This window comes from Cricetulus griseus, chromosome 5, assembly GCF_003668045.3.
Source record: "Cricetulus griseus strain 17A/GY chromosome 5, alternate assembly CriGri-PICRH-1.0, whole genome shotgun sequence".
Taxonomy (NCBI): Eukaryota; Metazoa; Chordata; class Mammalia; order Rodentia; family Cricetidae; genus Cricetulus; species Cricetulus griseus.
Window position 1 is genome coordinate 108,126,919 of NC_048598.1, and position 27,310 is coordinate 108,154,228.

General features: G+C 37.2%; 1 long non-coding RNA gene across 1 annotated transcript; it reads right to left on the reverse strand.

Moving 5' to 3' along the window:
* Positions 1 to 1,054: 1,054 nt before the first annotated feature.
* Positions 1,055 to 16,576, reverse strand: LOC103159589. Its single transcript, XR_003486173.2, has 4 exons — positions 16,497 to 16,576; positions 8,014 to 8,138; positions 3,762 to 3,905; positions 1,055 to 1,360 (listed from the first exon to the last, which is right to left on the reverse strand). It is a non-coding gene; the product is annotated as an uncharacterized LOC103159589 (long non-coding RNA).
* Between the last annotated feature and the right edge of the window lie 10,734 nt (positions 16,577 to 27,310).

A 27,310-nucleotide genomic window follows, 5' to 3' on the forward strand; every position in this document is an offset into this window, starting at 1 on the left:
GACCATACGCAGGATCCAAGTGGATTCTCCCAGAACAATTATTTATTATTCTTCTAAATAAGAATTATGATTCTCCTGGGTCCTTTACTTGTTGGCCATCTATCATGATTTAGAAGCTTTTGAGTTGTAGATATGAAAGAAAAATAACAAAATAAAATTAAACCAAACAAAGAATTTTAAGTACAACTAGATTAAGTTTAACACAAAATAAATTGACTTTCACTCATTCATGACTTATTAGAAAGACCTGTATAATGTCACCAGTTCTTGCACTTTCCCCTCCTGTTTTGCAGTCTTCTTTGACACAGCTTATCTTAGTCTATGTAAGCTGAAATCGGGGAGGAGATTTCAAACAAATTGTAACAGAAGGAGTTAAGCAGGGAACATAGAATTTATCCAATATTGTCTTAACAGGGCAGACAGATTTTACTTGACTCTTCTAAAATAAAAGGCAGGGAAGAAGTGCTGAGGCAAGCAAGAAGAAAGAAATGGAGAACATTAGTAGAAAGCCTGGTCATTGAGATTACATCATGTAAGATGCTAATAAAAGTTTGAAGCAAATAAGATCTTACCCACCTACAGGGCCAGGAACATAGGGGTGTTCTCTTTTTTGGTTGAAATGATTGGATTTTGGAAGGATGACATGAAGGTGATTGAACATTTCTATTCTTCAAGGTTCACAGAAGGAAAGGAAAATAACATAAAATTGAAAGTAACTCAAAGCTAGTATGCTGGGGGAGTCCAGTGGTTTGAGTCAGGAAGGAAACTCATCTACACATAATGCAATTCTGAGGCTTCTTCAGTCAAGGTCAATGCCCATGTGAGGGTGTAAAAGAAAGACATTGACGATATAACCAACTGCTAATTATTACCCATGTTTTCCACAGTTTAAACATTTAGTGAAGCAAAAATAGTTTCTCAAAGAAGGCAGCTCTGGTTATGAGGTCCCACTATCTTATTGAGTATTATGTATGGTTCCTTCCTCTTTCATTTTTGTGATGGGTGGGCTTTAGTGCACACATTAAAATATGGCATGTTAAAATGAACTAGCAAACTCAATCAAATTCATTTTTATTGGGATAACATCACTAGTTTAAGCAAGTACCATTGTCTTAGAAAAGATGTTTTATTTTCCATCCCTTTGGCTGCTCTGCTTACTGCTCTTGATCCATAGTGATGGTTGGCCATTAAAATTTAATTCTTTTCTCTTCTAATTTTAGATGCAGAATTGCAACACTGACATTCCTAGGACCCCCCTCTTGTGTAGGACATCCATCTCCATCACTTCAAAGTTCTCATCCTCTAAGTGTAATAGAATGTCTTGTCCTTGGAGAGTCTTGCTCTGTGGGTCATTCCTTCCCTGCAAATGGGCAGAAGCTTCATTCATGAGTTTACATGGGTGCTGCTGCCTAATTATTTAAAAGAAGAATCTTAATCCTGGAACACAAAATCTGAGTTTTTAGATCTCATTATAATTCCCATTATAATGTGAACCAAATAAAAATTAGTACTTCTATTGAAAGACCCGCTCAAAATGCCCCTGAGCCCCCTGCCCCGAAGCTGCCGGGGCCTCCCAAGCCTTCACCCCGGCAGGGCTCGCGCCCCCGGCCCGCCCCGCCTGGCACCGAGCCTCGGGGCTGGGGCCGAGCAACGAGCACCAGATGGGCAGGCCCGAGAACGAGCACCAGGTAGGCTGGGGCCGAGCAACGAGCACCAGGTGGGCCGGCACGAGAACGAACACCAAGTGAGCCGGCCTGGAGCCCTGCCCCTGAGCCCCGCCCGATGAGAAACACTCTGTCCCAAGGTCTCCGCCCCCAAGGTCAGCCATCTGGATGCGGAGGGAGGGGGAATTGAGTCTGTTGTACCAGACACCAGACCTTGAGAATATGCTGATCTGGAATGGCTCTGTGTCTTATTTGAACCATCCAATAGAAATGATTCTGTATTTCGCCTCATTTGAAAGACTCTGTGTTTCACCTCATTTGAATAACTCTGTACTTTGCCTCATTTGAATAACCCTGTATAGCGCCTCATATACATTGACCAATGGGAATAGCTCTGTACAATGCCTCATTAGAATTATCCAATAGAATCCCTGCTCCTAGCTTGCACCTTTTTCCCTATATAAGGACCCCTTTCCCTTGGCTCGGGGCGCTTAGCCACACAGAAGCTAAGTCGCCCCGGGTACCCGAGTCTCCAATAAAGCCTCTTGTTTTTGCATCCAAGTTCGTGGCCTCGCTGATTCCTGGGTGTGGGTCTCCCTCTACGAAAGTACCTCTTCGGGGGGGTCTTTCACTATACATTACCCTGCTGTGTTAAATGCCTCCTCTCTCTTTTATACAGGAAATGGATCTGTCCTTCCATTAAATTATTGTGATGTATATTTTCTCTGAGAAGGAAGCCAGTGTGATGGATTGGAGGTGAGGAACTACTTCTATTGTTTATATGAATGTGGTCAGATATTTTATTTTGTAGTTAAGTGGGGGACGTTTCCTTTTGAAGTATACCTTTGTGAATTTATTTTTTTTTTTGCTGTATAAACTAATTATCTTGACAAAAATGAAACACAGGAGTTTGGTGTGATTTAATTCTAACAGTATCTAAGTGCTTCTTGAAATGTTAGTGTGACACCCAATACAGAAAACAAAAATACTTTTGAAATGGTGAATGTACTGAAAAGTAGGGATAAGTTAATAAATGAAAGGTAAAGTTGGGCAGTAATATATTAGAACTGAAGGGACCAGCTCCCCATTTCAGCAGCCATAACAGCCTAGCAGGTGTTTGCCTGAACTTGCCTTGGTCACTAGGAGGTCAGATGCCTGCCTCGAAGCAAGGAACCAATCAGAAGTTAGCTGGTGGTGCCATGCTTTACAGCTCTGGGTGTGCTTAAGGGACAAGTGCACAGCAATGACATGTAGAGCATAGCAATAGCCCTGGGAGGGCCTATGGGCCATAACAACCAGTTAACCAATCAACACAGGGAAAGTCCTCCAAGCCTGGAGCACACCAATCCTGAGCCTGTGTGAACCCCTAGACACTCTCCTTACACTGCCCTATAAGATCTCTATGCCATGGCTTTGCAGTGTCTTTCCTAGCCATCCACCATGGTGGATGAATGAAAGGCCAGAGCTAACATGGGATTAGCTCGTTAAACAACTGCAATAAAGCCTCCTGCTGTTTGCATCAAGCTTTCGACTCCGACCGTGATTGGGGTCATTGTGGTTCTGGACCAAGGTCCTTGGGGCCTGAGCCTCTGGAAGTCTTTCAGAACATATTTGGTGCGTTTTGTGAACAATATTGAGAAATTGTTTAAAACTGGTTTAGTAGCAAAATAAGAGGGATACGTATTATACAGTAGGCAAAGATAACAAATAAAAAATATTTTCTACTTATTTGGAAAAATCACATTTCATGAGGCTTGAAAATAATAGGCTGGGCTATGTTCTATGCACTGTGTTTGTAACCTGCCCACCATTTCCCATAACCCTGACTGGCAAAAGAAGTAGATATATTTTAATTAATTTATGCTATTCATATTTGAGAGTAGATTTAATAATTTCAGTCATCACTTTTTCTTATGCTTTAATTTAAAACATAGAACAATCTCACCAGATTTTTTCAAAATGCGCACTTTGCAGCTTGCAAATTTCCTTAAAGAAAAGCTATTATCCATTGTAGCCTTGATCTTGATGTTTCGGATTTTCATCTTCCTATTGATGGCTACATTCTATGTTGCTTTTCTCATCATTGCCATCACATACCTGACTTAATGGAGGAAGGAATTACATTGCTTCATGGCTTTGTACTTATTGCAGTATGGCAGGCATGGTAACAGAATGGCTTCTGTTCCTGGAGTTCTGGAACTGTAGCTGGCCATATCTTGGTGGCAGTCATGAGGCATACCTCTGGGAGTAGAAAGAGAGCAGGCTTATACCTCTCACAGTTCACTAGCTGTGACCTTCCTTAGCTAGGTAAAATGATCACCACCTCACTAAACAATGCTGCCATTTGGATCCAACATTTCAAACGCATTTTTCCATGGGGAACATTTTATGTTCAAATCATAATACAATCTCTGCTCACATTTGGAAGTCATTTCAGAGAAATTCTTTGAAGAAGCAGCATGTGAATTAAAATTCACACATTTATCTATAACATTTTTAGATAAAAGGAGACATTCAACGAAATTCAAATTGTTCTACTCAAAGAAATTTGGGAATATTTCAGCTATTATGGAATTTTTGTTTTCAATTCTTAAATATGGAAAATGGCTTTGGAAAATAGCAGATCTTTTTCAAATGGTACCTTCATTGCCTTTAAGCACTTTAAAATTTCTTTGGAAAATAAAATAAATATGGAAAATATGGTCATGAATGTGTAGCTATTTTATTACTTTCTATTATTCCTTAATGAATAATAAACAGAAAAATGGGAGAGAGGTAATCTGTTGGTTATTTTCTTAGATTATTTCTACAAAGTTAATCAGTCTTATAAAGCCAAATAAGGCATGAAGTCAATGAGAATAATTTCTTTGGAAATGTGAAACAGCACAAACATTTTCTCTAGGGAATATTTTGTCAATATTATACAAACTTTATATCTAGTTATTGCTAAATATGTTCTTCTCACAATAGTTTCTACAACATTTTTCTCAAGATCACTCTGAACTCTTAAAGACTACTAAATGAACTAAATACATTTTAAAAGTTTATTCTTTACCTATCCAGAATGGCCATATCAGAAATTAAAATGGAACATTCAGGAAATACTTGAGTATAAAATCACACCTCCACCAGCCTTCACTTATTACCACATGTTAACACATCTTCCATATTCCTACTGTACAGTCTGGAGAGCAGCAGATGAAAAGACAAAGGCTCAGCATGATTATGGAAAGAATTTGGCTATGTAGATCTCCTGGAAGGACTTTAGGGCCCAAGATTTATTCATCCTTTACTATCCAGTAACATAGACAGAAAGTAAGAGTGTGCTTCAAACTTCTGGCTGAGGATGTTATTGGGAAATTGCTGGAGGAAAAGGAAATTTGACAGACTAATCTTCATCAATAGAGGCGTGGGTAAATTTTAGTTTCTTCCAAGCTGGAATTTTATGTAACACATGCACATACACAAATGTATGTGCACACCCCCCCCACACACACACACACAAACTCTACATTTCAGTATGAAGGATTTGGAAGTTTTGAAATTATATAAAAGAGAAAAAAATAAGAGTTAGGCTTGGCAGCACAGCCTATAATCTCAGTCCTTGGAATGCAAGTCAGGAGGATCCTAGGTTTAAGCACAGTTTTAGCTACATGATTAACTTCTGCCTCAAAATCTAAGTAAAACTAAAATTCTTAGGAAAAACCGCAGTAACTTATCATTCATATAAAAGTTTTAAAGAAGATCAAAATATATTGCATATAGTATGCATTTATGGATATATGTGTATATATATTTGCATATGTGTTTATATTTGTATTAGAAATGTAAGTCTGTGATATAACACACAGAAAGGATAGATACTAAATTATGTCCAAAGGTTTGTGTTCAACACATTTGACAGGAACATTCAAATGAAGAAATCCAAAATTTAAACTTATATGTAAAAATATTTTTATCTTAAAAGTTTTCAAAGGAAAAACAAGCTATAGATTTTTAATTTGGTATTATTGTATGTTCTAAGTCATACAACTGCTTCATAAGTTTTAAAATTTTGTAGTGAGGCAAGCAAATAAATATGTGCTATTTCTACATACATTGTTACAGTACCATTTTCAATAGATATATAAAGTTAAAAAAAAGTGTTTAAATTTTTTAAAGTTATAGTTCAGATGTAATACACTTACAAGGGCCTCATTTTTCTTGCTTTTAAAAGTCCATTGGCAATTTGAGATGGTTTTAGTGAAGATGAATGCAGTAGATCAACTTTACCATGTTATGGACTTTATATTAAGAACATTTATCTTAAAACAAAACCTTTTGTCTGTTTACCCAATAAACTGGTAATCTGAAAGAAATCTGGTTATCTCTATTGAGAGTTAATTCAATTTTAAGGGAGACAATCTTTGTTTCTCACTGAGTAGACACAATTGTTCCTCTACTTTACACTTTGTTCATTCTTTTATAAGTTCAGTTGCAAATGTAATAATTTTAATGCAATTGAGCTCAAAATTAATGGCAAGAATGGCCAGAACCTATATTGCAGTCTATCTTGCTTTTCTTTGTATAACATTTATTTTGATTTTTTTTAAAATTCATGTTGTCACTAGTTTGTGATGAGTCTGAGCAAAATAAATATTAGCCAAGATGTTACAAAGCCAGATATTGAGGCAGGAGGTAGCAGAAAGCACATTTTAAACTTAAATGTAACAACCGGAGATGGGAAAAAAACAAATAGAAATATTTTTACATATAAGTTAAAATTTTGGATTTCTTCATTGATTAAGGTTCTCTAAAGGCTAATTATTTCTCCTCATGAATGCAGACAGCTACCCCTCACTTCTTTCTGCATGAAAACCAATCTTTCTATTTGTCAGAAACACTGGGCAGAGTTGGAAGCATCTTTTATGCATTCATTTTAAAGAACTCAGTTCACCTTTGACAGACTAATTGCTTGTTCAGTGAAGAGAAATCCCAATGACAGAGAATGATCCCCTTTGGTTAAATAATTCTTCTTCCAGTGATGTCATCAGTACTGCTGTTGGAAGAAGTTTCTGAAAAATGTTTTCCACTTAAAAGTCACTTTCTCTCTAATGCAAACATCGATTTGTCCCCATATCCCTATTAAAACTAGTAAAATAAATATACATTAGAAAACCTTTAAGGGAAGGTTGTTTTCTCTACATATGCAGACAGTCTATTTCAAAACTTTGATGACTTTACTTTTGTCCCCAGCAGAAAATCTGCATCCTTCCTTAGACATCAGTATGCCAGGAGCTCATCAGAACCTACGTGAAACCTTTGTCAGAGCTCTGATTTGAGAAAAGACCACAGAGGGAATCACCTATTATATTAACCATTTCTAGTAGCTGGAGCAACAAAAGCAACTTAAAGAAGAAAAAGTTTAATTTGGCTTGCAGTGTGAAGGCACAATCAATCATCAAGGATATGGTGACGTTGTGATAGCTGATCACATTATTGTTGTAGTCGGGAAGCAGAGAGAGATGAATGTTGCTGCTCATCCTGTTTTCCTTATTCAGTCCAGGATTTCATCCCACCGAATGGGGAGAACTCACATTTAGGGTGGGTCTTCCCACCTTATTCTATACAATCTAGAAGCTTCCTAGAAGCATGTTCAGAAGTTTGTCGACTATATGGTTCTACATCTTGTCAAGTACAATCAGAATGAACCATTACATACCCCAAGAATCGGTTATCACTGTCACATTGAGAATATCTAACTGAGATGTGTCTCTTGTTGACTGAGCCACAATCTATTCACTATTGTGGTCAAGATCTACTGACCATTCTTAGTGAAGTTATAGTTGATGAAGACAAATGATGGAGAGAGAGTAGATTAGTTTGTAGCCTTTATTTAGCTGAGGAAGGTAATCATGAGAATGAAGAGATGCCATCTGTACTGTCCCAAATAGGGGAGCTAGGATCACTGGCTTAACATCAGAGATAAGTGATTTTTACATCAGCATAATTCAGAATTTCCTTGTAGTCTAAAGTTAATCTTGTTGATATGGACCAATGCTCTTCAATTTACTTATGAAACTCAAGAAAAGATATTTCAAAGATTTCATAACTTTTAAATATTTAAAAATAAAAAACCTTTTTGTCTTTGAGTTTTGACCTCTCATTTGTTCCATTTATGTGGGAGCCCTGCAAGGCACTGTGGGGAACACTTCAATGAGATCTCCACATCTGTTTTTTTCTAAGAAACTTTGGGGGTAAAATAAGTAGGAAAGACAGATATCTGCTCTGAGAGATCCAATGCAAACCCTGATGTCATGGTGATTCAAGTGTAATTTTTATCAAAAATAATACTGTAATTTTGACTTACTTCAGGTCCAGCATTTAGAAGGAAATGATGTGATGCAGCTATCAATGTCAGTTAATTTGAGAATTTCAGTTGCTTTATACAGACACCCAAGAGCAAAAGCAGGACAGGGTTTCTGGAAGAGAATTCTAAAAAAAATGATGTTTTATTAATATCTGGGCATATGTTTCAGGGATAAAATCACTCACTGGGTTTTTTGGTATTTCTTTTATAGTGAATATTGCCAACCATTTTTGTTTCCATTATTTTATATCCCATGTCATTTATTGAACAAGTATTTGCATGCATATGCTAAATGGTAAAGACATAACAGAAAGTGTGTTTAAATTAACATTTTGTATAATAATGGACGTTGGCAAGTCTAAAACCTTCAGAATTCCAAGGCAGGATATCCTGGGAAGATGCAGTTCAAATTCAGAGGGCATTAGCTAGTCAGCCAATGAAAATTTGATGTTGAACTTTAAGTCTGAAACAAGGCATTCTAGAGACTACAGATTAAAGACACCACAGTTCAAGTCCAAGTGCTATCTATTGTGCATAATTTCTTCTTTGTGGAAGGAAGTCACTCTTACCTTAAGTCTTCAAAGGAATGTGTGATGTCCAAGCACAATATTTAGCAAAATGTTCTGTATTTAATGGCTGTGACATGAATTTAAAGGTTAATTGCATCCCAAAATACACCTATAGAAATATCCTTAGTAGTATTTGAGCTAATATCTGAGCATTGTGGCTTACTAAAATAGTCACAGATTGCCACATAAAGCTAAGTTTTTCCAAGTAAAGACACGAAGGTGAGTGAGTCGGGAAAGTGAGATGTTGAGAAGCTCTAATATAGACTCTTTTCTGAGGTTTTATTACAAGTGAATAAACATATGATTGGAAAATTTTAAGAAGGGAAGTTGTGGGATAAGTTCCATGTTGAGTGATAATCATTAGAGGTAAATTCTGGTCCCAGGAATGACAGAGCATTCTCTTTGATAGGGAGCCTAGGTCTAGACAAGATACTGAAAAACAAAGAGGTAGGAAAGCATATCAGAAGCTTCTAGAAAAGCTGGAATTTGATTGCTAGAAAAGGAAAGTACATACACATAGAAATGGCATCCCCAAGGGAGCTCTTTGGAGTTCATGGAGTGCAAGTTGGCAAGAACTCAAGCAGAAAGTTAGAATTTTATTGTTTGGGTGTAAAGCACAGTGGAAACTTTGGGGTTCAGGGAGATCTGGGAATTCGGGGAAAGGCAATTTCAGATAACAACCACAGAAAGAGAGACCTCATTTGCAACCACCCCTCATATTTGTCTTATGGTTAAACTGGACATACAAACAGGGCTTCTGTAAGATACTGTGTTAAGAGAATGAATGCAGAATAAGGAGAGGACTTCTGAACTTCCTTTAAAACACATTATCACGTGTAAAGTCCTTACATAAAGTTCCAAGTGAAGGCTTAGATCTACTAGGTTATCTCTTTAACTAGAGCAAAAATAGAACACATGTATCTTGGAAAACATAAAGCAAAATTCAATCAGTAACTAACAATTTAACTTCTGCCTATAATGGATATAGATACTCTTCAAATAAACATAAAATTTAATAAATGTATCCCCTTTAATGTCTAGTATAAAATTCAAATTATAGACCTCTGAAGACACAGAATTCTAACCCATAGACCTAATGCAAAAACAATCAAATAAAAACAAGTGAATGAACAAAAAAAAAAAAAACCTCATTGCAACAGAATTCCTCCAACAAAGCCATACCTACTGCAACAAGGCCATATAATCCCTCACAAAGAGTACCACTCCTTGATGAGGAAGCATTATACTATATGAGCCGATGGGGGCCATTCTTATTCACACCACCACACAGGGCTTTTTCAGATTGGCTTAGAGCATGAAGTCTGAGACAGCCACATTAGCTGTCTCACACTAAAGAGGCCGGAAATCCAGCAATCATTTAGTACACACGAGCACTATTTTAGTAGTCCCAATCTGATGCTGGAGGCCTGGAAGATCCTTTTCCACCAGCTGGTTTTCACTCTGCATTGGATTCCAAAGAACTTGCTTTTAATATCAGTGAAGGAATGTTGCAGTATGTTAGAGATAAATTTGCCAGCAAGAGTGAGACCAAGTTAAACAAAAGAACAATGTTTCTTTATATCATGACTTGTTATCTGAGCTGTCAGAAGAATGTGACACTCTGTATTTATGGAGGGTTGTCCTGCTTCAAGTAATCTGATGAAGTGTCCCTTACAGGACAGCTTTGGTTTTTGTTGATTCCATATACAGTCAAGTTAACAGCCAAGATTAGCCATCACAAAATTGATGCCATCTTACAAAAATTATTTCTTTTTTGGTTTTTTGATACGGGCATTTTTCTGTGGCTTTGGAGGCTGTCCTGGAACAAGCTCTTGTAAACCAGGCTGGTCTCGAACTCACAGAGACCTGCCTGCCTCTGCATCCCTAGTGCTAGGATTTTTGGTGTGCACTATAAAGGGAAAGAAAATACTTTCTGTTTCTACACCTCAATAAGCCTCTCCACCAATGCAGCAATCCAAATCAGACCACATCAAACTGAATTAGCAAAACCCCACGTTTAATGGATACAATGCTCCCGGATGGCCTTCTAGCCTACGGAGAGAGGAGGGGACAGAGGGATTGGAAAATCACAAGTCTATTTTCTGGGAGGCAGTTTAATTACCCTGAGGGAGTGGTCTTGAGCATCTCTACGGGAGGGGTCATCATCCTGTGGGCTTTCTGAGATGCAGCAGGATTTGGAGAGAGATAGGGGAGGAAGTTCGTGTGGAACTTCAACCGTAACATCCCAGACACTTTGGGTATATGGATGCCAGGGCCTGGGGTGAAGCTTCCACCATAACACTTTCCATCATGTTTCATGAAACTAGAATAACCTGGATGCAAAACACTTTGAAAGGCATTTAAGATAATACAAATTATAGATGACATCTTTAAATGTGCACAAAGAGATTAGGTTTAATGTACCCCCTAATTTGTTTCTCCATCTACACAGGAAACCAGATCAACATGGATTGAAAAAGTAAAAGATCACATTTATTGGAGTAAAACAAGTCCCAGTGAGTTCTCTAGCCCGAAATGGAGGCCGGAGAAGCCACATGCCTGAACTAAAGCAGGGAGCTTATACAGCCTGTACAAGAAGGGTGATGACGTGTGAGGCACAAGCTGATGTTTATGCCCAAGTATGGTCAACAGCTCAAGTGGTTGAGGAGCGACTTGGGCTGTTGGCAACTTCAGGGGAGGAGCTAAAGCTGCCAAAAATGTAGACTTGGGCTTTTTTGGTGACTTTTCTTTGTTCAGATATTCTCTGAGAGGGTGGGGTTTGGAGAGAAAAGAATGGGGCTTTCTGGATCAAGCAGGAGTGAGCTGGAGGTTCCTCCCAATCATCTTTAAAATTCCGAGGCAGGCCCTTTGCTCAGGGGTATTTGGGCAATGAAAATTAGACTCTGTTTTCCTCTCTCTTCCTCTCTCTTTCTCTTCTATCTGTGTGTATGAGTGTGTGTGTCTATTTTGATTTTTTTTTTGTGTGTGGTTGTTGCTTTATTTTAAGAGAAAGAATATGAAGTTATGTCGGTTAGGGAAGTTAGGGAGATAGGGGAGGGCCTAGGAGGAATTGGGGAAGGGGAAATATGATCAAAATAAAGTATATGACTGTTCACAGAACAAATAAAAACATAAAAATATAGCAAATTGGGTCTGAGCCCCTGGGTCATGGACAAAGCACATGCCTAATACAAGAGATCCTAGGTTTGCTCTCTAGTACAGGAAAAAATCAAAAAAGAAAAACCTGTCAATTGAATTGAGTATTGTCAAAAGGGACACATCAGGCATGCTCAAAATTCTCTTCCTTGTTTGAATAAGGCTGGGGATAGACTCAAAGGGATTATAGAAGATATGCAAATCTTAGGCATCTTGATTAGTGTCAGTGTATTTACTGATAACATTCAAATTATATTATTGAAATTAACATGTAACTATTAAGTACAAATTTGACTTCAGTGTTAGTGGTTTATGGGTAAATTTGAAAGCTCTAATGATTTGGAGACTCTTTTAGTAGTCCTGGCAGGAGGATCATTCAGGGTTGGATATTGTAAGCAGAGCTGAATGGCGGTTAGATTCAAGGGCTATAGTTTGGAGGTGAACCTGGTAGGAATTGTTGATGTGTTTGGCTACAGAGTTAAGAGATATAATGGATTCAGGGACATTTTGTGCTTTGGGGAAGGCTGAATAGGTAAGTGGCATTCCTCATTCAGAAACTGTAAAGGCAATATTGCAGAGTGAGTGGGTGTGAAGGACCTGGGGCTCTGTTTGCTTCTCTGATGTTTCCAAATTCTTTTGTAATTCTGGCACAATCAGAGATAACAAGAAATCACTTGCCTGATTTGCTAAAATATTCTGCGTAAAGTCCAGTGCTTTGTACTTTCATTTGGGTCACTAGTAAGAAGATTGCATTTAAAGCCACTGAACTTCAAAAACAAACTCAGCAACTAAACATTGCATAGTAGGGGCTTAAGTTTCTCTTCCTTCTCTGGGAATAGATTAAAATTCTCCAAATCTAGTGATGATGTTTTCATTCTTCTCATATTTATGGTGAAGAATTTTAAAAAGTACGTTTTAGATAAACTTAAATTTAATTAAACTAAATATAAATTCCCACCCCCTTTTCTCTTTTCAGCCTAAGACACGTTCCTTTCTTTCTCATGTATACTCCATACCTTCTCAAACTGATAGAGTCTTTTTCTTAGATGATATTGTTACACACACACACACACACACACACACACATATACATACACACACACACACACACACACACACACACACAGGTGTGGAGATACATGCATAAATATATAAATACAACCTGCTGAGCCCATTTTTTGCTTTTTGTGTTTACATAGTTTCAGGGCTGACCATTTGATATTAGATAACTGTTAGAACATGGTCCAGAAATGGAATGGAAGAATGTGAGAATTCTGAGTACTTGTGAGAACCCTTCAAGAAAAAAAAAAAAAAAAAGACAAGAGTCTTGTGACCTCAGTTTCTTTAAAACATGAAATTGTTACTGGAATGTGTTTATGTGCTCCCTCTACATATAGCAAATAGGAGTGAGTTTAATTTAGATTACTCATTATTGCTTGCTGGTGTTATTGGTGTTATTTAATTAACTATTTAAAGTATCCTTTACATGACTCTATGAAAAAACATGTTTTTGCCAAGTGCAGCTTGTCCTTGTGATTGTATATAGCTTGAACTTTTAAGAGCTTTACTCTTGTGATTTTCCTTCTTTTTTTCTTTTATCTTCTTTTTTTTTTTTTTTTGGTTATTCTAGACAGGGTTTCTCTGTATTGCTTTGGAGTCTGTCATGGAACTCACTATGTAGACCAGGATGACCTCAAACTCACAAAGATCTGCCTGCCTCTGCCTCCTGAGTGCTGGGATTAAAGGCATGTGCCACCAATGCCCAGCTCTGGTGATTTCTCTTAACTCTCAGAGTATAAATTGTCTGATGCTCTGAATAAAAGTGGTTATTTCATGAGACTGTAGAGCAGTGGTTCTCAACCTTCCTTATGCTGTGATCCTTTAATACAAGTCCTCCTGTAGTAGTAACCTCCAACCATAAAATTTTCTTCATTTCTACTTCATAACTGTAATATTGCTATTTGTCAATAATAATGTGAACATCTGTGTTTACTGATTGGCTTAGGTGACCTCTATGAAACGGTCATTTGACCTCCAAAGGGATTGAGACCCACATATTGAGAATCACTGCTTTAGACCCCCTTATTTTTCAGCTCCATTCTCCCAGGTCCTACCACCTCTAGAGTGGTGACAGAGAACAAATAACAGGTTCATCCCTTGGAGAGATTAATACTCCCTCTCCCAGAAATCATTTTTTACCTATAGTTCTTTGTCTAGGGGTGAGACCCTGTGAAATCTCACCCTTTTATGTTAGCATGTCTAATGATATTGCTACTGTTCCAGCCATTTCTAGGAGAGACTTTCACAGTAAACTTCCTGGTATTCTGTTTCTACAGTCTATGTGCCCCTCTTCCATGATGTTTCCTGAGCAATAGATACAGGAACTTTGATGTAGATGTATCCACTGGGACTGAGCTTCCCATGATTGGTTGATTTCTGCATTGTGTACAGTTGTAGATTTCTGTAGTGTTCTCCATTTGCTGTCAAAAGATGCTTTTTTGATGAGAAGTGTCAGCTATACTTATATATGACATAAGGGTAAGATTTACAATGCAGTTGGGGATTATGTTGTTAGAATTGTGGCAATTAGATGGTTTCCTAAGGTCCATGACCTCACTAGCTCCTGGAAGTTTGGTCGTAACTAGTATTAGATGCAATTTCCCTCATGATGTGTGGACCTTAAGTCCAATTAGAAAGCTGTTGGTTACAACCAACACATTAGTGCCATTTATTTTACCTTTATGGCTATTTTTCATGTTGGTCATTGTTCTGATTCACAGATGTAACAGGTGAGTAGGACTTAATTACTACACTCCTTTGGAAGCTTGTATAATATTTTCTGGTACCATAAATGTTTATTCAGTGCACTGATAATAAAAGAAAAAAATAGGGTTTTGTGGTATTAATTTTAATTAGGAAAAGCAGAGATTCTAAAAGCAAAATAATTAACTGATAAACAAGCAATAAATATGAGGTTGTATGGCAATAGTTATCAATGCTTATAGATTATTCAGAAGGAGAAAATGTGCTCTAATTAACTCCCACCTATAATGAATGCCCCATGAGACTTGTGATATGATCATGTTGTGGCATTTTGGGCAAATTGATTGAAGTTGATTATTTTATGTCTTTGAATATGAAATAAAAACAATGCACATTGTGTGATGGATATTTGTGCTGAAAGCACTTTACACATGGCTATGTGAAATGCAAATGCTGACTCTTAGAGATATATTTACTTGTGTTACTTGTGAGTACATGGGTCAGCAAATGTCACAGTTCAATCATAGTAATTTTATAGTAATCTTATTAGAATTAGCTAAAAATTATCATTAGCCTCCTTACATTTTAATTTACATTATTACATGGAAAAATAATGCATCTTAGGAGAGTTTTATTTCTTCTATAAAAACCCTATAAGGAGAAGTCTCCAAAGATAGTTCTGTGAAATGCCACAAAAAATCTTATTTGTTAGACTCATCTCATTTTTCAGGTTGAAAATAAAAATTTTAATATCTTGGCCAAAGTCACAAACACACAGCATCCTCTTTGGTCTGTGTCTTAAGTGTTTTCAAGTGGCTTTCTTCTTCATAGGTACAAAGATAGTGAGTCCTATTTCAAAGAACCACACCAACCCTTGGGGCCTATTTCAGGCAAGGTACAGAATACTGATAAACCCTGAAAGCAGTAATGTCTGACCACATAGAGAAGTCAGTCTGGTCTGTCTCAGCCAGACCTGGGGAAACTCATCTGTGATATACTACTGAGTAACTTCCCATCCCAGGTGGTAGACAGCTCTGAAATGGTACAGCAGTGACAGACCTTGCTGCTTTAGAGTATCAAAAGAATAGGTTGTTGTGGCATGTATCATGAGCACAGATGCCAAAGCAGCTGCTGCAGATTGACCAGCCAAGGCATATGGCAGAGCCAAAAACTTTATGAGATACAGTTAGCAATGACATCTCCCTTACAGCCTGCACCATCCTTTATTCTTTACACAGTTCTTAGAGTTTTATTAAACTAGGCCAAGTGGAAATGCTATGGATCCATTGCTGTACACTTGAACTTGTATGCTTGCTGTATACTTATTTGCTTTTCTACCCTGTGGAATACGCTTTCTTGCCTTGTTCTCTTCAGTTTTTCCTTAGAAAAATCGGAAGAAATCATTACATGTTTATTAAAAATGTTATGAAGTTTATGTAATCTCAGTTATAAAATCAGTTGTCTGTCATTTTAAATATTTAAAATGAGTCAGCCCCCATTCTGTTTTCTCTTGCTTTGGTTGAACCTAAATCTTCTTATAGAAATATTCCAGTTAATTAAATATTTTTTGTAAGGGCTGGAGTGGTTAAAATGCTTGCTACATTAGGATATGAATTGGAGTTTGGATCCCCAGAACCCATGTAAATGTTGGTTGTGTGTGGTTGTCTACTTGTAATTCTAGCCTTAGAAAATGGATACAGGGGACCATGAGAGCAAGCTGGCTGGTAGTGAGACTAGCTATCTCAGCAGGCTCTGGGTTAGATTTAGCTCCCCTGTGTTACGATAAATCTTTCTGCCAAAAGCTGCCTGAGCCCCACCACCACTTGTGAGCTTTAAGCCAACTACCCGCCCGAGTTAGGGCCCAAATGAATACACAGAAACTTGTATTAGGTTCAAAGCTGCTTGGCCAATGACTAGGACTTCTCATCTGCTAGCTTAGTCTTAATTATTATAAATCTATATATGTTATAAGACTTATCTTATCGGACAACTTACTGGCATCCCTCTTTGTTGGTGGATCGCATCCTGCTGCTGGAGGAGGTGAATGGGAAAAGGGGCCACTTCCTGTTTCCTTGTTTAGATATGAGTCTCCTTGTTATGTCACTTCCTGCCTGGATCACCACTTATCTACTACATTTCCCAGAATCCTCTTTGACTCCTAGTCCAGTCTAACTTGCTGCCATTGGCCAAACAGTACTTTATTCAACAATCAATAAGATAAACATACACAGTAGTACTTTCCCCATCACTCCTGCCTCAACAGATAAGACAGAAAAGCAGTAGAAGATGACTCTATAATCAGCATCTACATGCATTAGCACATCTGCTTACATATGTGTACCTATGTGTACACATGAAAACAAAAAATGAAAAAATTCTCATAGTCACATAATTAAAACTTAAAACAAGAAGTACATTTGGTTCTTATTAATACTTTACTGAACATACTACATATAAATACTTGATAAGGACTTGATATGAACTAAATAAAATATTTTGTATTTACATTTACATATAAAACAATACAAATAAAACAAATAAAGAATTTAGATCATCGGTCTATTTTCCATATTTGAAGTATTCAGAGTTCATGTGTTTCCATGTTATTGGACAGTGCTGCTCTACAGACATATCAACTTTGAAGGAAAGCTGGGTAAATGCAGACAGAAACCAATATTAATTGATTAACCCTTGCTATTTGTTTAGAAAACCGAGATAGATGCCATTTGTGGTGGAACATATCTTTAATTATAATAAAGGAAGCAAAGAAAGTTGGATCTCTGTAAGCTCCACTCCATACTAGTCTACAGAGCAAGTTCTAGTACAGACATGGATATATGTGAAACTCCTACAAAAGAAAAAAAAAAGAATGATTAATTGAAGCCACGCTGAATATGGTACCTTGAAAATAAATTGTTATTCTGTAGAAATATGAGCAGTTTTAAGGGCTTGGGGACTGGAGAAAAGTTCAACTGTAGGTGTGAAGTTATGACATCTGGAGTTCTATAGAAAGATGCCTCCTGTCTTAGTTAGAGCCCCTTTTGCTGTGATAAAACATCAAGACCCTAATTGAAAGGCAAGGCAGAAACCTGGAAGTAGGCAGAAACTGAAGGCATGGAAATCTACTGCTCATTTGCTTGCTCCTCATGGCTTTCTCAGCCTGTTTTCTCATGGAACCCAGGACCACCTGCTTGCCCAGTGATAGAGCTTTACAAAGTGAGCTGAACTCTCTGACAGTCATTCATCATGAAGGGCTTTACCTATTTTAGAATATTTGTTTTGGGGAAAAATCTGATAAATTTCTCAGCAACATATTTCCTATCTATATGAAGTATTTGAGGGTTCCCTTATTTGTTTTAGCAACATTTACTCTAGGGTGGCAGAGGTGGGAGTTTCACTATTATGCTAAAATCTTACAAAGGAAAGAAACATTCAGCCAAGCTTATACCAGAAGATTCCATTAACTAACATAAGCAGTATTTTTTTTTACTTTAAATTCATATTGCTTTTGCCAAAGCATGATTTTTCCATTGCTTAGTGACAAGACCTCATGCAATTATTTTTTGATAAATGTCACCATTTATCTTTACTATAGGTTGAAAGAGTCAAGTAAGTATGGCACTCAGCTTCATAATATGTGCATGAATCATTAGTTTAAATATGAATTTTTGGGTGGAATGGAATCCACTTTTGAAAACAAAATTTATGAGAAACCTTTATAGTATGAGGAATGGCAGTTAGTGTCATCCTTTGTAGGTGAATTTACCCTCTCCAAAATTCAGTAAAGTATTCAGATGCTACTTGGGAAAAATTATTTACCACTCAAAATTAAACATGGATGATTTATTTAGACAAAGATGACCATGAGTGAATGGAAATTATTTTTTGGACAGCCTTTTGTCTAGTGGAACATTAGAATGAGTAATAATTCAATGCTGGAGAAATGGAACTAGCTTTAGTACCAAGTTATGAAACTTAGCTGATTTCTGTTCATCAGAGATTATGCATAGCTTTGATTGAGTTTTTTGACCACTTATTTTAGGGAAAATTAAGTTAAGTGCCCACCTGAACTTGAGAGCATCTGGAGCAGGCCAGACAATGACACTATTTGGAAAGTTGATTTGAAAGTCTAGTCAATTGGGAAAATGACTTCAGAGTTGGTTCTTCTGACTTTGAGGGTGGGAGGATCTGTGTCTAGACACTTTTGAACTCTCTTTACTGTGATTTAGTAAAATAAATACTTTAGTTTTACTGGTGGCTAGTCTTTAATTACTATAAGTATTAAATCTAGAGGAAGGAAATCTGGTACAATATTTAGTGAATAGATGAATCAATCAGTGAATCAGATAAACTGTAGAACCTAAAATGTATCCTTGCAAATAAAGAAATTCTGCTTTTATATTGTTGATACATTGAGATCATAACATATATTATAATTTTTGTCCCAGTCTTTACAGTGCCTTTTCTTTTAGTATTATTTTGGGGTAATTGTAAACATTTTTATTCATTTATTTTATAATGTATTTTTAGCATTTTCCTATTTACCCTACTTCTTCCAACCCCTTCCACAACTCCTCCAATCCTTTATTCATCCTTTTCTTCATTTATTATATACATAGTTGAAATATATATTTATATTTAATGTAAGTACTAAACTAATAAATTTTATGAAAATAAATTTATAAATTAAATCTTCTCAAAACATGTAATGTTGCTCACATATACATTTGCTTAGAGTTGACTCTTTCAGATTAGATAATTTATCAGGGATGTCCCTGGAGAAGACTCTCTCTCTCTCTCTCTCTCTCTCTCTCTCTCTCTCTCTCTCTCAGTAGCCATTAATTGTCTGTAGCTCTTCATCTAGTGCTGGGAACTTGCAAAGTTTTCTCCATCCACTTTGGCATGTTAGTTGGTCAGTCTTTTGGGTCTTGTTCAGGCAACCATATTGTTGAGATTCTTTGGTTTCTTGATTTTCCTTTCCTTTTGCCTTCTTGTAACTACATCATTGTAGGGGACTCTGTAACCATGCCTGGTAAGGTCTGGCTACAGGTGTGCCTGACCTACAGGGTGACATAGGTAAGGTTTAAGAGTGAAGGGAATTTCCCTTCTTCCTTTTCATCCTCGGCTTGCTGTACTTACTCCTGCCCTGCTGGCTGGCTAGGTTGCTCTGTAAGTAAGGCTTCTCCCTAATAAATACCCTTATATCATTACCTAACTCCATATTGGTAATTCCCACAATATGTTGTGCTTTGACTATACAAATTACCATAATGTATCCTGGTATATTTTCCTTCATGCTCTTATGACAATACAAAACACGCACAAAGGGTTCTTCTCATATTTTATAAAAATGTCACAAATACTATAAAATTAACTTCATATTTTGTATGTTTTCCATACATATTTTGTGAATCCTTTCCTTTTCGTTAACACATTCCTAATCATTTCTTTGTATGAGTGTACAGTAATATGCTTTAAAGTAGACATGCAATAACTTATTCTTGCAATACCTCAGTGATGGTATGTCTATTGTTTATTATGATTTATTATGTAGTGATTAACTTCTTTGTACACTTACTTTCATATATATATATATATATATATATATATATATATATATATTCAAGATAGGCTTTCTGTGTAGACCAGTCTGGCCTCAAACTCACTGATAATATTTTTATTTTTATGAATATATTTCTAGACTTTGTTTTGAAATACACACACACACACACACACACACACACACACACACACACCTTTGGACAGGGAAGTATGACTCAGAGGGTAAAGATACTTGCTATGAAGTATGAAGGCTGGTAACATTGTACAAAAATAAAACACTACAAAGAGTTCTACAAAGTGACATCCACATATCCGATGCTCCTCTTGCAGACTTCTTCCAAAAGAATATATATGATAAAACATATACATTATGTCTCAAATAATTTTCTTGTTTGATTTTCAAAAGGAGTTAACACATACTCAGGCTTTCTCCAGCACTGATCTATATTTGTAATTTCTCATTCCTCTACCAAGTGTATGCTTTTGTATTCTTTTTAAGGCAAAGAAAACCAAACACCCGGGGGAAAGGTGTTATTTTTTTCTCTCTAAGAGGCTCATACTCTTCACACTGATTTTAGCTCAAACAGCAGTATAATTAAAAATACCAGTTATCATTTTATAGTCAACTAATTAATTATATTTAATTATATTCAATTATATACCATACAATAGCATATTTAATTGTATACTTATATATTAGTCATATAATGATGGGGAATGTACTGTGTATGTTTATCTTATTGATTGTTAAATAAAATACTGTTTGGCCAATGAGACAGTTAGTTAGACTGGACTAGGAGTCAAAGAGGATTCTGGAAAATGTAGTAGAGAAGTGGTGATCTAGGCTGGAAGTGACATAGCAAGGAGACTCATATTTAAAGAAGGAGAAACAGAAAGTGGCCCCCTTTTTTCCCCTCTGCTCCTGCTCCAGCAGCACAATGTGATCCACCAATAAGGTGGGATGCCAATAAGGCGTCGGATAAGATAAGTCTGATAAAATATATAGATTTATGATAATTAAGACTGAGCTAACAGATGAGGAATCCTAGTCATTGGCCAAGCAGCTTTGAACCTAATACAAGTTTCTGTGTATTCATTTGGGCCCTAACTCAGGCAGGCGGCTGGCATAAAGCACACACATGGCGGTGGGGCTCGGCGGCTTTTGGTAGAAAGATTTATCATAACAATATAATTAAATGGTCAATTAATACTGTGTATATTACTTATAACATATAGTGATTAACCACATGGGACTGGTTATGTTTGGCTACTTTCTATTTAAGTATTGCTATTTCCTTATCATCAACTTTAATGCTTTTCTCCCATTGATGCAGTATAGAATTAAATGGTCATTGCCTAATTTTAATAATGACTATCAATAGGATGATTGGGCTTGAACTCTATGCCACACATGTTACTCAATAAGCTTTGCCATTGTAATTTACAATAGCTCACTAGCCATATTTATCAGTGAGAGCCTGGGATCAGCTTCCAACATGGCATCCTTTTTCCCATGTGTCATGTATCTTCAGGTTCAGTCCTGTCCTGTGTGTTGCTTTTCTCCCCCTTTCCTCTTCCCTTCTGCCACATTGTTCTCCTGCCATCATATGCACCCTGCATGAAGTATTTTGTTTTAGTTAATCCAAATTTGTATCATGTAAATATTCTCCATAGAAAGTGTAACAGAAGTATAAGAGAATAATTATTGTATTTGAATATGCAGATGAGATTTATGGTATGGCATTATCTCATGAAGTTGTACAGACTGAGAATTCCCATGATCTGTCACCAACAAACCAAAGAAACAAGAAATTAAATATTGTAGTCTAAAAGTCTGAGACATAGAAAACCATTGGTGTACATACATGTCTGGGTTTGTAGGACACAGAACCAAGAGCTGTAATGTCCACATTCTCAGATATGCAGCCAGATAGAGAGTAAATTCAGCCTTTTCTATCCTATGTCATTCCAGCTTTCAAAGGACTGAATGATGTTCACTTTCATTGGGAAAAGCAGAGACTTACTCAATCTACGGATTAAATAGTAAGCCCATTGAGAAACCTTCTCACAGACACACCCAGAAACAATACAAAACCAGTTGTCTGCGGTTACTTCAGCCTAGTCGAGTTGGCATACACTAAGGATCTTCAGACAACACACATGCTTTTGACACAAGAAAAGCTAGATGTCACGCTTTTTCCTAAATGTCATAATGCCCAAAGGCATAGTGTGTCTGGGGTGGGAGATAAGTGACTGATTCTGATGCCATCAAACTTCAGATATGAAAACATTGCCCAGGATAGAATCTATTGTCCACATATACTTTTACTTAGAGTGGCAAATGACTATCATTACCTACTTTCTACTGAGAATATCAGAGATAATGAGCAATCGCATCTAATTGGCAACATAATATCAAGGCAGTTTTTAGGAATTCATATTTAAACAAATTAAGGAAATAAGATAAATGTCAAATGAAAGGCATGCAAATAAAGAAACCTGTCATGGGTTAGTAGGAATTGCTGAAAAGCAGTGATAACATTATTATCAGGATGTCAACAGAGATAAATGCCATTTGTACAGGTGAGAGGAAATGGGTTGACAGATAGCAAAAATATTCAAGTGCATAAATGTCACTTGGTAATGATTCATTTTTGACATCTTTATCTAAAATGAAGGATAAATTTCAGAACACTGCATTTTTATTAACTTTAAAATTAAAGTAAGCACACGTATCCTTGTGTTCTAACTCATCCTGTGTAACATTTTTCTTCTCAAGTTGCGTAGACATCCTAATGAGCATAGGGATCTGTAGTCTATTGTTCATATGTTCCTCATAGTTAAAGGCACTGAAAATGAGGGGAAGGGAGAGAGAAGGAGGAAGAGGGAGAGGGAGATATTTGAACATGCTATTTACAAAGGTATCACCACCCTTATACTGAATGTTGGGTCTTCATTCTCCTTGCACTGAGAACTCCTGTCCCAGGTCTCTGATCTGTGTCCAATCTCAGGCTGGTGAGCCCAGGCAGAAACAAAAGGACAAGGGGACTCTTTGAAGACATCATGTATCTTCCTCCCAGGGCAGTGGGACAGGAAAGGAAGGCTTGTCTTATCAGAAAATAAGCTGTGAGTCTCCAAAGCAGGTTGGGTTTGCCTCTGAACTCAGCAGGACTTCAACCTTAAATTTTTCTTGCCTTACCTTATATATTATCTCTACACACCTGTGATAGCTTGAATGTAATTGACCTCCATAAACTTATAGGTAGTGGCACTTTTAGTATGTGTGGCTTTGTTGGAACACGCATGGACTTTGGCCTTGTTGGAGGAAGTTTGTCACTATCAAGGTAGGATTTGAGGTGTCATATATGCTCAAGCTATGCCCAGTATCTCAAACTACTTCCTGGAGACTTTGCCTCAAGACTTTCAGCTTCAGTACCACAGTTGCCTCAGGCCACCATTCTCCCAGCGTCCTTGCTTCCCTCTGTGACAATAATGGACAAAACCTCTGAACTGTCAGCAAACCACACTAATTAAATCTTTAAATTTATAAGAATTGCTATGGTCATGGTAGCTCTTTTTAGCCATAGGAACCCTAACAAAGACAGAAGTTGGTACCAGTGACTGGAGTATTGCTGTGATAGGATAACCATGTTTTTGTTTAGAATAATGTGGACTTAGGTAGTTTGGACTAGGAAAGTAGTAGAATGCTTTAAGCATTGCTTAATGAGCCATACTTGTAGGAGAATTGTGGGGAACTGGCTCAAGAGATTTCAGAGGAGAATGATATGTGACCTAGAGATCATTCTTGTGATATTTTGCTGAAGAATGTGGCTGCCATTTACCCTTGTCAAAAAAGTTTGACTGAGGCTAAAGTGAAGAACTTTGGATTAATTCCATTGGCAGAGGAAATCTCAAAGCAGCCTAGTATACACTCTTATTGTATGGTTATTAGTGTTAACTCTAACGAAGATTTATAATGGAAGGGAACAAGCTAAGCAAGGAAAAATACAAAATGTAAAATTGGAGGAGATAAGGAATTGCAGGTGAAATGGAGCTAAGTCCAGTGTTCAAAAAGATAAACAGAAGAAATGGAATAAAGGGAGTGGTGATCTTTGGGTAAGATCCCAGCCAGCTAAGTTTTCAACTTCTGAAAGAGAATGAAAGAAAAACTTAGAACTAGGTGTGGTGATACACTCCTTTAATCTCAGGATTCTAGAGGCAGAGACTGGTGGATCTCTGAGTTTGAGGTCATCCTGGTCTACAGAGCAAGTTACAGAATAGCCATGCTTAAACACTGAAGGTAACCATCAAAAACAGAAAAGCGAAAAAGATATAATTGAAAAATCTCTGAGGTCAAGGCCAGCCTCCTCTACAGAGCATATTCCAAGATAGCCAAAATTATACAGAATACAGAAAGCTGGTTGAAGATGTAAATGAAGAAGGGGGCTGTGTGTTAGAAAGCAACAGAACTTGTCAGCTTCAGCTACATGCTTCTGGCTTTAGAGTCAAGGACTGAATAAGGAGGTTTTGGAATATTCATCTGTGACTAAGGATAGTCAATGATATGTGTCATGGTGTCCCTGGCACAGCAAAGCCATTGTGTGAATCTGTGAAGGAGAAGACTGGATTGCCTTGGAGACTCCAAGATGTTAGAGGTGCCAGAGTCATGGGATACCTGGTTAGGAGAGCTGCTAACAGTGAGTAGAAACAGCCCAAGAGAAAGAAGTGTGTTGTGGTCAACAAAATTGAAAGGAGTTGGAGATGAGAAGAGTGTTTTGATATCAAACATGGAGATACAGATATTGCAGTTTGCTCAGCTGGTTTTTGGCCTTTCTCGTTTAGTATTTCCTCACTGTGGTCCCCTCCCTACATTTTGGAATGGTAATATATATTCTTTGCCATCATATGTTGAAAGTATGTGATCTATGTTTTGATTTTGATTTTGATAAGGAATTGCAGTTAAAAGTTTACATGAATCTCTGAAGAGATTTTGTGCTTTGGACATTAAAATGTTGTTGAGACTGTGATAGACTATGGGGACTTTGAATTTGAACTAAGTGCAAATTACATTATGATATTGTTACAAGCTTATAGTCCAGGGAGTAGAATATGGTAGCTTGAATGTAATTGGCCTCCATAAGGTCATAGTGAGTGGCACTGATAGGAGGTGTGGCTTTGTTGGAGTAATTATGAACTTATTGGAGGGAGTATGTCACTGTGGAGGCAGGCTTTGAGCTTTCATACATGCTCAAGATACTAACAGTGTTTCAAATCATTTCCTGTTGCTTTTATATCAAGATGTAGGACTCGCAGCTTCAGAATCATGTCTGCCTGAACACTGCTGTACCCCAAGCTGACTTGCTTTCCACCAAGGGAATAATGGACTAAATTTCTGAACTGTAAGTAAGTCACCCCAATTAAATGTTTTCCTTTATAAAAGTTTCCATGGTGTCTCTTTACAGCAATAGAAACCCCAACTAGGATGATAGCCAAGGCCCACCCTAACACCAAATGTTTGTGGGATTTGTGTAGGCCCTTCAGTAGTTAATGTTTTGTGTCTCCTAACACTAAATCCATCCCAAGGCTCTAATACTTTTGAGAAAATTATATCAAATCTAAGAAAGATTTTAAGCAACCAATTTAAGTTCTTAATATATAAAGAAAAACTGCAATAAATCTACTAGGAGAGATTATCCTAATATATATTTCATTGAATATATAAATTACTGTATAAAATGAAAAGAAACTTGGAAGCAACAAAAACATACAAGCAACTAAAGTGAACCACTTAACAGATTAATGGTAGTCTTTGGAAATATTTCGAGATAGTTCAGTGGTTAAAGCACTTACCAGGCAAGAATGAGATGGAAGATGTCATTGAAAGAGCTCTGAATTCAAGGCCAGCCTGAAAGATTAGGCAGAAAACAGAAAGCTGGATGAAAACTTAAATGAAGAAGGGGACCACGTTTTGAGACCAAACCACCAGAAATCTAAGGCAAGATTCAATGGTGTTCATCTCTAATCTGACTGCTCCTTCTTTGAGATGGAGATAGGAGAATTCTCAGAAATCTGTGGCTCAGGTCTCTTGGCATACAAAATGGCAAAAAAACCCAAGGGAATCTGTTCCTATCATGGTCAGAGGGGAGGACAGATACCCAAGATTGTCCTATGACCTCCACATGGTACATGGTATTCATGTACATACACATAAACACACAATACATCAAATACACACGTAGAAGAAAACAAGATCGAAGAACTCTGAACAGATAAAGAGTCATGGCAAAGTTAATTTGAAAGCTTCTGTACTCAAGTGACTCATACCATGATGAATTTTTAAAGACTGTAAATATACTAATTTTCAAGATGGTTGGGTGGACCCAGCTGTCCAAGCATAATTCTGCTTGAAGCTTTAATACTTAGTTCTATTTCATCTTACTTAGGTAAGATGCCATTGCTGTAAAGATACACTGAGACCATGGCAATTCTTATAAAGAAACATGAAATTGTGGTGACTCACAGTTCAGAGGTTCAGTCTATCATGGTGGGGAACATGGTGGCCTGCAGGCAGAGGTGGTGCTGTATGTGAGACTTGTATATCTTACAGGCAACAGGAAATCAACCAACACCCTGGGCATTATCCTGAGTATAAGAGCTCTCAAAGCCTGCTCTCACAGTGACACACTTCCTCCAACAAGGCCATACCACTCCAACAAAGCCACACCTCCTAATAGTACCACTCCCTGAGATTATGAGATTATAGGGGCCAATTACCTTCAAAATAGCATACACAAAAATACACACGTTTGTGAAAAATAGAGTTTACATGTTTAGAACCAAAGAATATTCTCCTGAATCTTCTATTTCTGAATCCTGTAAAGTAAAGCTTGTTTTGTAAAATATAGGCTACCTTTTTACACTGTGTCACTGTGACAATTTACTTGTCAAATAGCTCTTTTTAACAGAGGCTTGCCAGTCATAATTTGGTGTAGCCCCATTTTGTAAGGACTATGCCACTCACTTGATTGTATTACCAGGATCCATGTAGAGAACTAGTAGGATTTTAAGGCTAATTTATGGAATCTCAAGAAAACTGCTAAAATATGTGCATGGAAGAAGCAGCAGCAATTAAGTCAGAAGAGGCCTTGGTATCTGAGGAAAAATAGAAAAGGTGCATGCTTTTCAAAGAAAGAAGTTATGTAAATCTTTCCCATACCAACAGCACAACAATGTAAGATACTTAAGGG